The sequence below is a fragment of the Triturus cristatus genome, chromosome 3_2 (genome assembly GCF_964204655.1).
Source record: "Triturus cristatus chromosome 3_2, aTriCri1.1, whole genome shotgun sequence".
Lineage (NCBI taxonomy): Eukaryota > Metazoa > Chordata > Amphibia > Caudata > Salamandridae > Triturus > Triturus cristatus.
In genome coordinates, this window is record NC_140584.1 from 870,484,343 (window position 1) to 870,497,644 (window position 13,302).

A 13,302-nucleotide genomic window follows, 5' to 3' on the forward strand; every position below is an offset into this window, starting at 1 on the left:
CAATGGTGAGTGAGTGATGATGATTGCTGATTTATCGTGTGATGGCAGACAGTGAGGGGATGTGTTGAACTGTAATGTGGGGACTTGCTTGAGATGATTGATTTGCAATGTTTGGCGCCTGAGTGATGGGCGATAATTATGTCCTTGGAGGTCATTGGCCTTTACAACTTACTTAGCAAAACTGTATTAACCTCTGCAGTCCACTCCTATGATCCTTCAGTATTTCACATCATTTAGGATGACTACCCCAGGTAATCGTTTGATTTACAAGACTGCCAAATTCCATTCTGATGCTTGCATCAAAGAGGATATATTGTACCTACCACCGTCCTTGGATTGGAACAGGTAACCATTGCACCAATGAGTGATCTGATTATCGAGTGATTATGAGTGATGATTGATGATTCATGTGGTGGCAGACAGTGAGGGAAAGTGTTGAACTGTAATGCAGGAATTGATTGATATGATTGATTTGCGATGTTTGGGGCCTGAGTGATGGGCTATCATTTTTCCCCTGATATTGATTAGCCCTTTCACACTTAGCCAGATTTACTCGCAGGGTCCTCTCCTTATTTCTGAGACCAGAACAGTCAATTTAGTTAACAAACAAAATTCTTTGCAAAATACTGCAATTCTGTTTCTCAACTTGTTCTTTAACAGCAGTGCACTAGGGTCATGGTGACTGGTCTGGGCTGAAGTTACTTGGGGTCAGGAGGAGGATGGAAGAACTCAGAGTGGGAGCTGCAGGACTACCTCAGCTACAGCTAAAAGCAAGAAGCTGTCGACTTCAGTTCAAAGATAAACCAAGAGTCTGACGCCTAGCACTTAGCTATGTGGAATGGAGAGAGGTGTGTTTATTTGTGATATGCTGCTGTGCGTATGTGTGTGTTGCACTTGTAGCATAAGTGAAACTCTGAGTCCACCTCTTGTTTATTTTGCTCTGCCTCCGAGTCTTCTTGATAGACTGCTCATGAAGCTTACCTTCCTTCTGTCCTTATCCTTGACCCTAAAATAAAGTTTCTGTTTTACAATCCGCAGGCTTTCTAGTCTCCTGCACGAACGAAAGGCGATAGATGAGCTCAACATTCCTACTTACCTACCGGACCAGTCCAGACAGGCACCCAAGAGTGATGGCTTTTCCTGAGAAGAATGCACTTGCACCACCTAATATTGCAATAATGTATCATTTTTTTTCTAACAATCATATTTTTGGAGAACCAGGAAGGTGGTTCACTCCCAATCTAGGAGACAGAACATTTAGATATCTGATGACTTGGGTCTAGGGTGATGAAGGACTGTTTGCAATGCATTTAGCTGTACTCTGTCATACTCATGCCTTTGTTTCCTTCCACAACTGATGGATGACGAATGATTTGCTGCTCATTGCCCAGATGGATGTTGTCCTTGTGTAGTGTTTGTTTTTGTGAAACCTTTCCCCAAATCCCCTTTTCCATCCATTCATCAAAACCCTAACCGTCTTCCCCCAGGCTGTGTGATTTATTGGGGTGTGGCTTAATTTACACCATAAATGAATGGAGCACTAAATGAAGAAAGGCTTCATTTAACACTAGCCGAACGGAAATCAAGACAATACCCGCCATCCCCCCAGCTTAAACTACTTAGATTGACCAGAAGTGTCTACAACAAAAATATTCTCAAATCAAAAAAAATTATTCTTCAGGACAGAACTGGAGAACGCTAAAAACAGACTATGTAAACTCTTTGAAATTGTAAAACAACAAACGAACAAAATGGCCAATTCCACGCTGGAAACATCAACATCTCAAATTAGCTGTGAAGTATTCTCATCCTTCTTTACAGCAAAAGCCAATTCTTTGGAAATTGAGCTCAGGACAGCCGCTGTTACCCCCTTCACTTGGATGGCTTCACAAATCGTCTAATCAACACAACTCCATCAGGCAGTACCCAAAGATGAAGCTCACTGGTCAACCTTCAAGTTATAAGACTACGACAATATCTCCAAAACTTTATCGACCATAAAACCAAACAACCACTACAATGATCCACTCCCCACAAAATTTGTGACGACAATCAACCAGATTATCATCCCCATTTGAACATTGATAGTCTATGCTTCCCTGTCTTAAGTATCCTTACCAGACTGCCTAAAAACGGGTTAAGTCATACCTATCATAAAAAAAACGACAGAGAACCCCGCCAACTTAAACAATTTCCCCTATTAGCTAAAGTTCTAGAAAAGTGTGTGCATCAACAACTGAGCCAAAACATCTCTAAATTTAAACTATTAGACGATTGCCAATCGAGGTTCAGACCAGATCATAGTACAGAAACGGCAATGCTCCACATGGTGGACTACGCCCTACTCGCACTGGACCAGGACAAAACCTGTCTTTTATTTCTTCTAGACTCATCGTCAGCATGTGACGACACAGTTAACCACGATAAGTTGCTAGAACGCCTAGAAAATAGGATGGGTTTTTCCGGGACAGTTCTAGAATGGTTTCAGTCCTTCTTGAGGAACAGAACACAAACATTTCTGGTGAATCAAAAACTGTCGGCACCTTCCCTAAATCCTATCGAAGTACCTCAAGGCTCAATCCTTTCCCCCTCACTATTCAACCTGTATATGGAACCTCTACCAGAAAAACTCCACCTTGGCAACATCTCTTTCCATATGTATGCCGATGTCGCACAGATTTACATTACAATTTTGTCATTGGAGGAGATGAAAGCAATGAACGAGGCATTAATGGCGATGGTGCAATGGTTAACACGCAATCCGCTTAAACTAAACATGCAAAAAACAGAATTCCTTCAAATATCCCCCACTAAAACCTGGCCCGTTATAAAGGAATGGACCAAGATGATCACCACACTAAACTGCACCCCGAGCATAGTGGACTCAAACAAATCACTAGGGATGATGCTAGATAAGAGCCTGAACATGCAAACCCATATCAACTTGTTGGCTAGAAATGCCCGTTTTCACTTGAGCTATATTAGAAAACTGAAACCATTCATCGAAACAGCAGACCTCAAATTGGCAGTCAAGGCATTAGTCATCTCGAGGATTGAATACGGATGTACAACATTATCAGGTCTATCAAAGGTCTCAACAGCTCCTCTAAAAGCCTACTTCAACGCAGGGGCTACACTTATAACAAGCTCAAAACAATTTGACCACATCTCTCCTCACCTGAAGATGCTGAATTGGCTACCATACGAAGCCAGAATTCAACTCAAAATGGCATGTAGTACACACAAAGCGATACACTTCAAAACACTGTTGTATCTAGCTCAGAAATTGGAGATTTCCAGTGGAAGCAAATATTCTAGGAGCACCAGAGATCTAGTGCTGATGCCACTGATCTTCCAGAAGAAAAAACCTATGACAAAGCGTTCTCGGGAGCTGCTCCGAGAATCTGGAATTCGCTGCCTTCATGCATCAGAAGGATTTCGAACTCCTCAAGTTTCAAGAAAGAAGCTAGGATCTTTCTAAGGAAAAAATTCCTACCTTAACCATTACCAAACAATCATGTAAAGATTTGCCTAAAGACTTTCGCTTATCTCACCACGAGTATCACTTGCACACACCAGGGGCACCCCAAGACGAAGCAGTTGTAACCCTTTCATGTTAACTCTGAGAATCTATCCTCGTAACCAGCGAGACACCAGTCCCTATATATCTGTAAAATGTAGATTCTCGCATATTTTTTTTTCAATTGTACAATTTTACAATATGGATCCTTTAGATTATTATTTTGTGAATTTTCAAACATCTTTGCTGCTATAAGAAGTAATTTTTATGCCTCCCAGTGTGTATAATGCTTACTATCGAACTGTGCTAACAAAATAAGTTTTTACTGTAAAGCACTCTGATACACTAAAGGGTCAATTTTATGCTATATAAAACACTGAATAAAAAATAAATGGATCATACACTTGGTGGGGTAGATGTGGTGTAAGCCACACCAAATTACTACAGGATCTTCTAAGCAATATTCCACACTGGACCCATTTACCCACCTGTGCATAAAAAGTGATCTATATTTGAGATATAGAATGAAGAACATCAGTCGTCAGCATCATAATTCAGGCCTTGTGTTGCATAACCGTAAACGCCAAACCTAAGTTTGTCCACTCCAAACTTTGAGTGTATTTTTTATGACTCAAGGATTTTGTAAGTTACTAGTATCTCCCTCACTAGCCAAATTACATATATTGCTATATTCTGTTATTTTATCAATATCAGAAATTCTTGTTGTGCCATCATGTAGTACTTTGGTGTAAATTCTTTGTAAAGCTTTGATATAGCCCACTAACTTTGCTTTGTTATTTCCATTTAGTTGCCTATGATGGATAATCATTGTGATTAATCCTACAGTTGGAGCCCACGTGGGTGGAAGTGGGACCTTACTTGTGAAGTTGTGATGTCTTCCCTGTTATTCCTTCATTTGTATTCAGGTAGGACAACTATGGAGTGAAGTGAACTAGTTAACTTAGTAAGTAAGTAACTAACTGCTACTATCTTTTAAATAGATTGTTATAGACAATATAGGTCATGGTAGCATCCCCTCTAATGGTCAAGATAGTTAGAGGTATAACTCCATAACTAAGCGATACACTCTCTTTTACAAGTACATAAACAGGCTGTGAAAATCTGAAGACAGCAGTGCAAAGTAAAAGTAAAACAAACTACTTCAGGCATATATTTTGATAAAATATAGTTTCCACTTTATTTTTTACAAAGAAACCCACCCTCTCCACCCACACAGCATGTCTACCCCTCTCCCCAAACAAAGTGGCCCAAGCCCCAAAGTCCCAAAATCTGAAATGTCCAAAGAACCGTGGCCCCAATTCCCTTCCCACCCTCTCCACCTAGCCACAACAAGTCCCTCCCACCAAAACATTTTTTTTAAAGGGCTAAAAGTTGGTATTCTGGATGTCGGTCCTGAGCTGACCAGGCTCCGTTCCATCATGAGGAGCTGGCTCTCAGAGGTGTCCCTCCGCTGCAGGATGTGGTGCTGCAATGGCCTGTGTTGTCAGTGTGGGAGAAGGTGGCAGCAGTTGATGTCAGCTGGCGGCTGCGCCGTGATGGGATGGCCAGAAGGCTGGAGGCTGAGGGGGACTGGCTGCATTGGGGCCCACCTGAGAGGCATTTATTTCCTCTTCCTCCTCCTCTTCCAGGACCATCAGCCACTGGCATTCCTGGTGGATACGCTCCAGCCTCTGCTGTCGCAGATGGGCTGCTATCTCCTGCCTGTTGGGTCCTACTAGTGGACCAGCAGGAATGGCTATATTGAGAAAAAGAAAAAAGACAAATTGTAAATAATGCTCTGTGCAAACAATTGTTTTAAATTTGTGGGTGGCACAGAAGCAGCACATTGCTCGTCCCCTATGGTCATTGGAATTTGATGTGATGATGATTAGGAGAGTCACAAGGCCAATTTTGTTTTACCCACACATGTCTTTCATAAAGCGCACTGACAGAAAAATATTAAGGCAGAATAACAGCGGATTAAAAAATTGGGATTTGATTTTCTTTTCTTCTAACAGCTTTCCAAGTAACTATAAACATACACTTTAATAGGAAAAAAAATACCTCTCATTAATGAGTATGGCATTATGTACTATGGAGTAAAAGTTGTGCTAAAATAATGGAGCTATGCTCATTGCTGGCCAGTGTGTTGGGTATTTTGCTACTGTCTGCAGCTGGGGCAGCTGTAGTTGACAATTTTCTATTTTTTATTCCAATGGCCCTGCTCTTCTCCAAATACATTTCTCTTTCTACCATGACTCCAAAGAGGCAGACGAATAACAAATAAGATACTATATCACGGATATTATCCGGTCTGCTATAAGTAGACATAGGGGAAAATGATGGACTGTAGTACAGGGAAAGGAACGGGCTAAATAGATTATATTTGGTACATTCGTCATAGTGTCTCCCAAACACCAAACTGTACATTAAATCATGCACTTACTCCCACTTTACTCACTGGCCTTGACCACCACTACATATTATGTGAAACAAATTAATTCGCTGGGCAGTAAGAAAGGAAAGGAAACTTGACTTACTCTGCTGCAGAGTAGGGTAAAGGGACTAGGTGGGTAAGGTAGAGCTTTTTGATATAGAATAGTTGGCCACTACACTGATCATTGATTTGTCATCTTTGGCTTATTCATTCACTGTACTAGTTGACGGAAGTCGAAAGGGAAAAATATGAACAGGTGTAAAATAAATCTTTTATGGGAAACCATAAAATATATTCTAGAATCACTTCACTTCACATGGTTATAAAATCAAATGTGGCAAATGCCATGAAAGGATTTTTCAATTTTTTTGTTGAATGGGGTGGAAGAATGTAGGAAAAAATAAAGAAGAAAAGTACTAAAAGGTGGGCGAAGGTAAAAAAACACCTTGCAGGTTAGGTTTGTAATGTATTGAAAACTTTATAAATGCCGCATTAACTGAAGTAGACACACTTTGCACAGCCAACACTGCAGTCACAAATTGAACCATACTGCATTTCGTTTATAGGTAGCAAAATGCTATGGCCGGGAAGGGGGGTGGTGAATGATGGGTGTGATACATCTGGCTCACTTTACAAATGCAGCGAGTCAAGCGAGTAGAACAAAAAATTTAAAAATACCACCCACTTTGAACCATAGCTTTGAAAACCCTATAAAAATAAAGTAAACAATGTAGGTGAGCAGCATGCTCCTCATGAGAAGAGCTGCCTTGCTTATTTATCCAAACAATCCAAATATTCATTCATCCTTTCATTGTAATTCACACAAAGCCACCATGATAAAGCTTTACTTTTCTCATCCAGTCTTTCATCCAGCCATAGCAGAACACTGCGAACTCTGCCCAGGCCTAATAATAATCACTATACTTTGTTGATATCCAATCCTCTATTTCAGGTCCAAGAGCTGACCCTTGACAGTACCTCAAAGGCCAAAAACTGTCTTTTTAAGTCCAAATGAATATGAGTATATGAAATTCCAAATCTCCAAGGACTCCCAACTGCTACACTTTGCCAAAAATGCACAAATACCTATCATGCTCCCCCAGGTAGACCCATCGTATCCAGGTGTAGCTGGGTTCTTGAGCCGTTGTGCAAATATATTGATGTCTTTCTTAAGGATCTGGCTATGGACCCTAGAAGTTATGTTTGCTATAGTAGCAACATGATTAGACAAATTGAGGATACAGACTGTGATTCAGCTGGGAAGTTAATGGTGTGCTTGGACATCGAGTCTTTGTAAACCAACATTCCCCATCTGGAGGTAAATGAGGTGGTAAAGGATGCTGTAAATACGAGTCCTGGACCAGTTGTTGTCCCAACTAAATTTATCATTGACCTCCTTACAATTTCACTAACTCGTAACTATTTCGAGTATGATGGCCAATATTATTTACAAATCAAGGGGACATCAATAGGGGCTTATAATGCCCCAACTTAGCTATATTGTTTGTGGACAATTTTGAAAGGAAGTACATAAATGACAGCACTATCAATCCATTTTTTAGCAATGTGCACCATTGGAGGCGTTACATTGACAATATGTTTTTCATTTGGATAGGGGATAATTCATCCTTAAAACAGAACAAAACAGAACAGTAGAGGGTATGCAGTTCCTAACAGGACAGGGGCAGTATACCTATACCATTGTGCCAGCTAACTTTGGGTCTACTACGAGAACCCTATCACTAGTCCTGCTAATTTGCCATTAACACAACCATTCATACATGGGGACCACGGTTTTACTTCCTTGCAAGGGCCCCCGATCCGTGGGGATATTTAACCCTACCACGGCACCTCTATACACAGTACCCATTGCAGTAAGAGGTTCCATTACCCCCGTGATCAGTGTATATTATATATTACACATTCCAAGATGGCTGCCACAATACTCTTTTAATTTGACCAAGCACGCATTTGTCCAACATGGCCGCCATGCTAGCATCCTCTAATGGGGTGTTGGCGCTCCAGGGCACCAAGGCTTGCTAATTGGTTACCCCTCCCACTGGCTGCCGGCGACCGGGGCTACATCTTGGCCACGAGGAAGATGGCCAGTACCTCCCGGCCCCGGCAGCATATGGGTAGGTGCACTTATGACCTCGTGTTTGACTCTGAGCTTTCAAGGGTTGATTCTCCTACCCTATTAAACAAGGTGAGTTTGCACCTGTTATCTAACGAGGCAGCAGACCCTGCCTTGAACTCGCCAGGGGCTCATTTACCGCTAGTACCCTGGGCACTCAACGGACAAGGTTTCCTCGGTCCCGCTTGTCAAAGATACCAGGTGCTGATTCCTGAGCAAGGTAACTTCGGGAACCTGTGAGTGAGCAACCAGTGTCAGCACCGGCCGGTAAGATGGAGCCCCTGGGGGAACATATTGTTCTCTGGACTGGGCCCGTTTTCAACCTGCTCATTACCATCTTACGAGTGTATGAATCCTTGCTGAGCTTTGTGATCTATACACCTCACCATCAGGTGTATATTTTATTTTACAATGTTTGCACCATTTAACCCCCCTCCCCTTTTTAGGACACTGAAATTCCAGGTGTCTTTACCTGCCGGGAGTTGATGGTGCGAGTCACCAATAGATTTTGGGTGAGTCCACCGTTCTCCGCTACCATGAAAGTACAGTATATTACGCCTGTGTGTTTTTATCCATCGTTTGATTCTTCTGTGTCCCAAGCATGTCAGAATTGTGTGACGCATGTTTTGGGGCACCATGATTCAACTACCTACATGGTACCTTCACCGTGTGCAACATGCATGGTGACTCTTGTAGGGGATGCATATGTTGAAGGATGAACTGTGATTAACTGCTACTATTGTTTAATCATCTTGCTTTTATCCCATTAGGTTGGCCACCGCATTTACAGGTACCACATTTGAGGTGCTTTTTGTGGTCTATCACGGTCAATTAACCAGAACACCACCAGTAGGGTAGATAGAACTGTTCTTTTAGGTCCTGATGAATTGCCGCTAGATCATCCTGACACATAGGCAAAAAACATGTCGACCACATTAAGTCGAGCGCGAGATCCTTACGCATTATATCAGGAGTGTGCCACTTTTACTTTTTAGCCAGGTTGGAAGCCCTATTTATTAAAATTATTCTGTTTGGACTTCCATTTCCTGTTTTAACCTTTGCACAGTCCATTGACCCTCACTTAGCATATCTACACCTTTAGGTCCCTCACACCAATGGCACCAAATGGCAAGGAATAAAAGATGTCTGCCAAACAGCCCCTCATAGGGAGCCCGTCAGGTATTGCAGTGCCGACCTGACGAGGAGCAAGCCCCATGATGAAGCATGACACCCAGCTGGCTGAGTGAGTGAGGACCCTAATTCCATAAGGAGGAATACCCCTTTTCCTCCACCATTAAGGGATAATATTCCCTTCTTGGCTGACCGCGCTCTCCCTGCCCTGTTAGGAACTGCATGCCCTCTTCTGTTTTGACTTCGATTGAGCGTGTATGCTGGACCTCGACAAAGCCCTTAGTCCCCCCTTCTGTTTAATAATTCATCCTTAGCCACTTTACTTGAATGGTTGAACACTGTCAAACCTCACCTGTATTTCCGCAGGAGCGATAGGAAGGGAGTTAAGTAAGGTCCCAACTTTCACCAACCACCAAGACCGCCCAATATAAGTCAAAGCTATTCGAGGTGGAATGGGGGAAGAGGGGATGGGAAGATAAAAAACACACAGGTCCCACAGAGTCAGAGCAGGATGGTACAAGGTGCCAAGATATTCTCTGAATGTCTCCTGTATATGAAGAAGAGAACAGTGGAATCAGTGTCTGTGTCAATCCCTACATATACCATACAACTGTTCTATCATGAATCTGCACCTATATATATAACTATATATAACTACCTATATAAATCCCCTCTTACACAGGAGTGGTATATGATAAAGAAAGGGAGAGTATAGGTTGAGGAGGAAGACAGGATATCTATAGGACCATTATGTACAAGCATGTGGTTATATGCATACCTAAAAGCTTTCCCGTAGCAACTGACAATTAAGGCCTAATTGCAGCCTTGAACTAAAGCAAATGCAGGATATCCAAAGTCTACAGAAAATATATTTATACAATGTCCAATTCTAGTAAAAATAGTCAAAACTAAAAAAATAACACAAACGTGTACAACCTTTTTGCAAATCTAGTACATGTTTCTTTGCATTGAAGAAACATTGAACAGACATTTCTTTCTTTCATCGTGTCTTTCAGTATGGGTATCACTGTGGCAAAAGCAGAATCTTTGTAACAAAAAGAGCATGTAAGATAAGTATATGCACAAGTATTGTTGAAATCATTGCATGAGTGCAGAGCGCTTTACCACCATTGTTCTTTGTAGCCTTTTGATCCTTTAAATGTTTTTCCTTGTCATTCTATTTGCAGGGATCCTTTTGAAATGGAGCTGGAGCAGGTCGCAGGCAGAGGAGGACAGAGAGCAAACCAAAGAGTAAGCGACAAGCAGTAACCCAGCTGGAGGCATCAGACGTGATGTGGATGAGCCCCAAAAGCTGATGGTAAGTGACCCTACGGCAGAAAATTGCAGACGCGACAACTAGAACACAAAGCAATCTTCAGCCTAGGGAGGACGGCTTTATGCTGGAAGTGCTCTGCCTCTGCCACTTCCGCAACCAGGAGCACGGCAGACATGAGGAACACTTGTTCACCTGAACTTTACTTCCCTTTCAAGCAATTAACTGATTGATTTTCTGGATTTCACTATTATGCCCCATGATGGTAAGCTAGCAACCATGCTTTACACTGAACCAACGGACCGTAACACCTTACTCCAATATAGGAGCCACCACCGAAAGGGCATGAAGGATGGACTCCCATTTAGACAGTTTCTTTAAATCAGAAGAAATTGTAAGTTCAGGAGCGACTATTTCCATGAAGTAAACATCTTAGCCCAAAAATTGGAGACTAGTGGATATCCACCACAATTAATCAAACGATCATTGAAAAGGGCGTTGTATAATCATCGTGAATTTGTGTTGATCCCTTGCCCCTCAAAAACATTGGAGAGGGTTGTATGAGTGACCACCTTTTGCACACAAAGTAGTGGTTTGACAAAGATTGTAAAAAGGCACTGGCCTGTGGTCCAATCAATCGGTATCACGGATGATTTGCCACTGTTCTCATTCAAAAGGGGTCACATTATTTAAGATCATCCAGTGCGTGCCTCTCTACCTAATATGAATTCTCCTGATTTGGCCTCCTCATAGGGCCTTAATAAGATTGCTGGTCACTTAAAATGTGGACATTTTATTAATTGTGATTCTACCACTAATACTAAACAGTTTTTACATGCAAACATAGTTCACAATCGAAGGGATCACACTAATTGCAACTTCCAGAATGTTGTCTACTCTGTATCGTGCCCCTGCAAGCTAATCTATGTGGGGCAGACAACTCAAAAAGTCAAGTCACGTTTGTCACAGCACAAGAGTCTCATACGCTGCAAGACTCTTGATGCAACCCTGGTATCCCATTTTTTGGTTTGAAATAACTCGGCAAATGACATCAGGTGGCAAATCATTTAACAGGTACGAAAACCACTTGGGGGTGTGTGTGACATACAGAAGATGCAAAACAATTAAAATGTGATAGCATCAATAAAGCACTCAACACAATGGAGGAATGTAGTTCTACAGTTTTGCATAAACTTTTTACTGATTAACCTCTTGGTAACTCCTTATTACATTTATTTTAATGATTATATGTTTGCACCTACGAAGCTACTCAAGGTGATTGTATTTTTCTGTATACCCAAATTGGATATGTGTTCCGACTAAGGGCCTCTAAACTTTATCCTTGATGACAAGCCTAATGTAATACAAATGCAAACATTTTATGCTTTATGTTTTGACTGGAATACTAAATACTATCTATTCCATTTCGATCTGCATTTCATGCAACACTATGCATGTATTGGAATGGGTGAATACAATGTCAATGACTGTCATGATATGTGCAACAACATCAATATCAGTAAATGCAATGTGAATGTATGCCATAGCCTGTGACCACATAACCACGTCAAAGCCCATCATTGCAATGTCAATGTATACCTTAACTTGTACCTGCAAAGCAGTGCCAACATCAGCAATAATGATACCGATGTTTGTCATAATCCATACTCGTATGTTAATATTGTTCTTGTCAATAAGAACAATGTCAATGTACGTTCAGAACAAAGCAAATATAACTTTGTCAATACCAGTAAAAACAATGTCAATGTACAAGATGACAACTGTAGGTGCATTGTTGATAATGTCGATAAAATGATACCAGTGGCTACCATATTATTCTTAGGAGTTCCAATGAACTCATATCATTGCTGTTGGATTCACCGAAGGTGACCTCCCCATCAACCCTGAGTCAGAGATGCGTGCTCAGGCAGGTCCTGCGACCCATGCCTACCGAGTAACAGGTCACAGGTGGGGTCCCCCATAAACTAAGGGCAAACACACACCCATGGAAAACCTTGGTCGATTCCACAGATAGATAGTTGCACCACAAACAAGTCCAAGGTTATTGGCCCCAATAAAACACATTTGGCCAAAGGCTTGCATTCCCCAGAAATACCACAAAGCTAGATACCACATGTAGATAGGTACACTCAACCAATCAGGACACGACCTGCACACCACATGTAGTGATCACACACTCCTCATGCCGGACATCTGGACACATATACATTGGCCCACATTAACTCTCCCTGAGGTCGAGAGCCACCTGTGAGATGCACATATTTGATTGATTTATGACTAAAATGCTCTTTAGGAATGTAGAGATCATTTTATTGTACTTCATGACCTGTATAAATTGCCAACCAAAACCTTGTACATCAAAAGATTTTGAGCAGACGCACTCTGACCAGTCTCGCCGGGCCGCAGCGTTTAATTAAACTACCTTGTTCCCATTTGCCAAACACCTCATGTCTTTTCATTTATTTAAAGTAAATTCATATCCAAGCAACATTTGTAAACCATATCACTCTAAATACATGGTAACACCACCACAGTACTTAATTAACAGCATGAGTGAGTTTCTATACAGGACATGTCTATATATTATTTTTGAAATCTGATTTACATCTCAGGGATCAAGCACTACTCACATCGCAACACACGTTGGGTTTATTTCCCTGTTAGAGATGAAAGTGTCTGGGTTTCCACAAATGCGCATCGTGCTGCGGTCACAAATACCTTACCTTAGAAATTACTTACAAACCTGAGGAGTCTTGATACATATTGAATTTAATTGCATATAATTT

The 13,302-nt window shown here is 41.5% G+C and overlaps 1 long non-coding RNA gene across 1 annotated transcript in view; it reads right to left on the reverse strand.

Moving 5' to 3' along the window:
• Window positions 1–4,883: 4,883 nt before the first annotated feature.
• LOC146858349 (uncharacterized) overlaps window positions 4,884–13,302 on the reverse strand; it is a 68,893-nt gene continuing 60,474 nt past the window's right edge. Inside the window, exon 3 of the long non-coding RNA XR_014979686.1 lies at window positions 4,884–5,276. This is a non-coding gene — a long non-coding RNA (uncharacterized LOC146858349). The remainder of the gene's footprint in view (window positions 5,277–13,302) is intronic.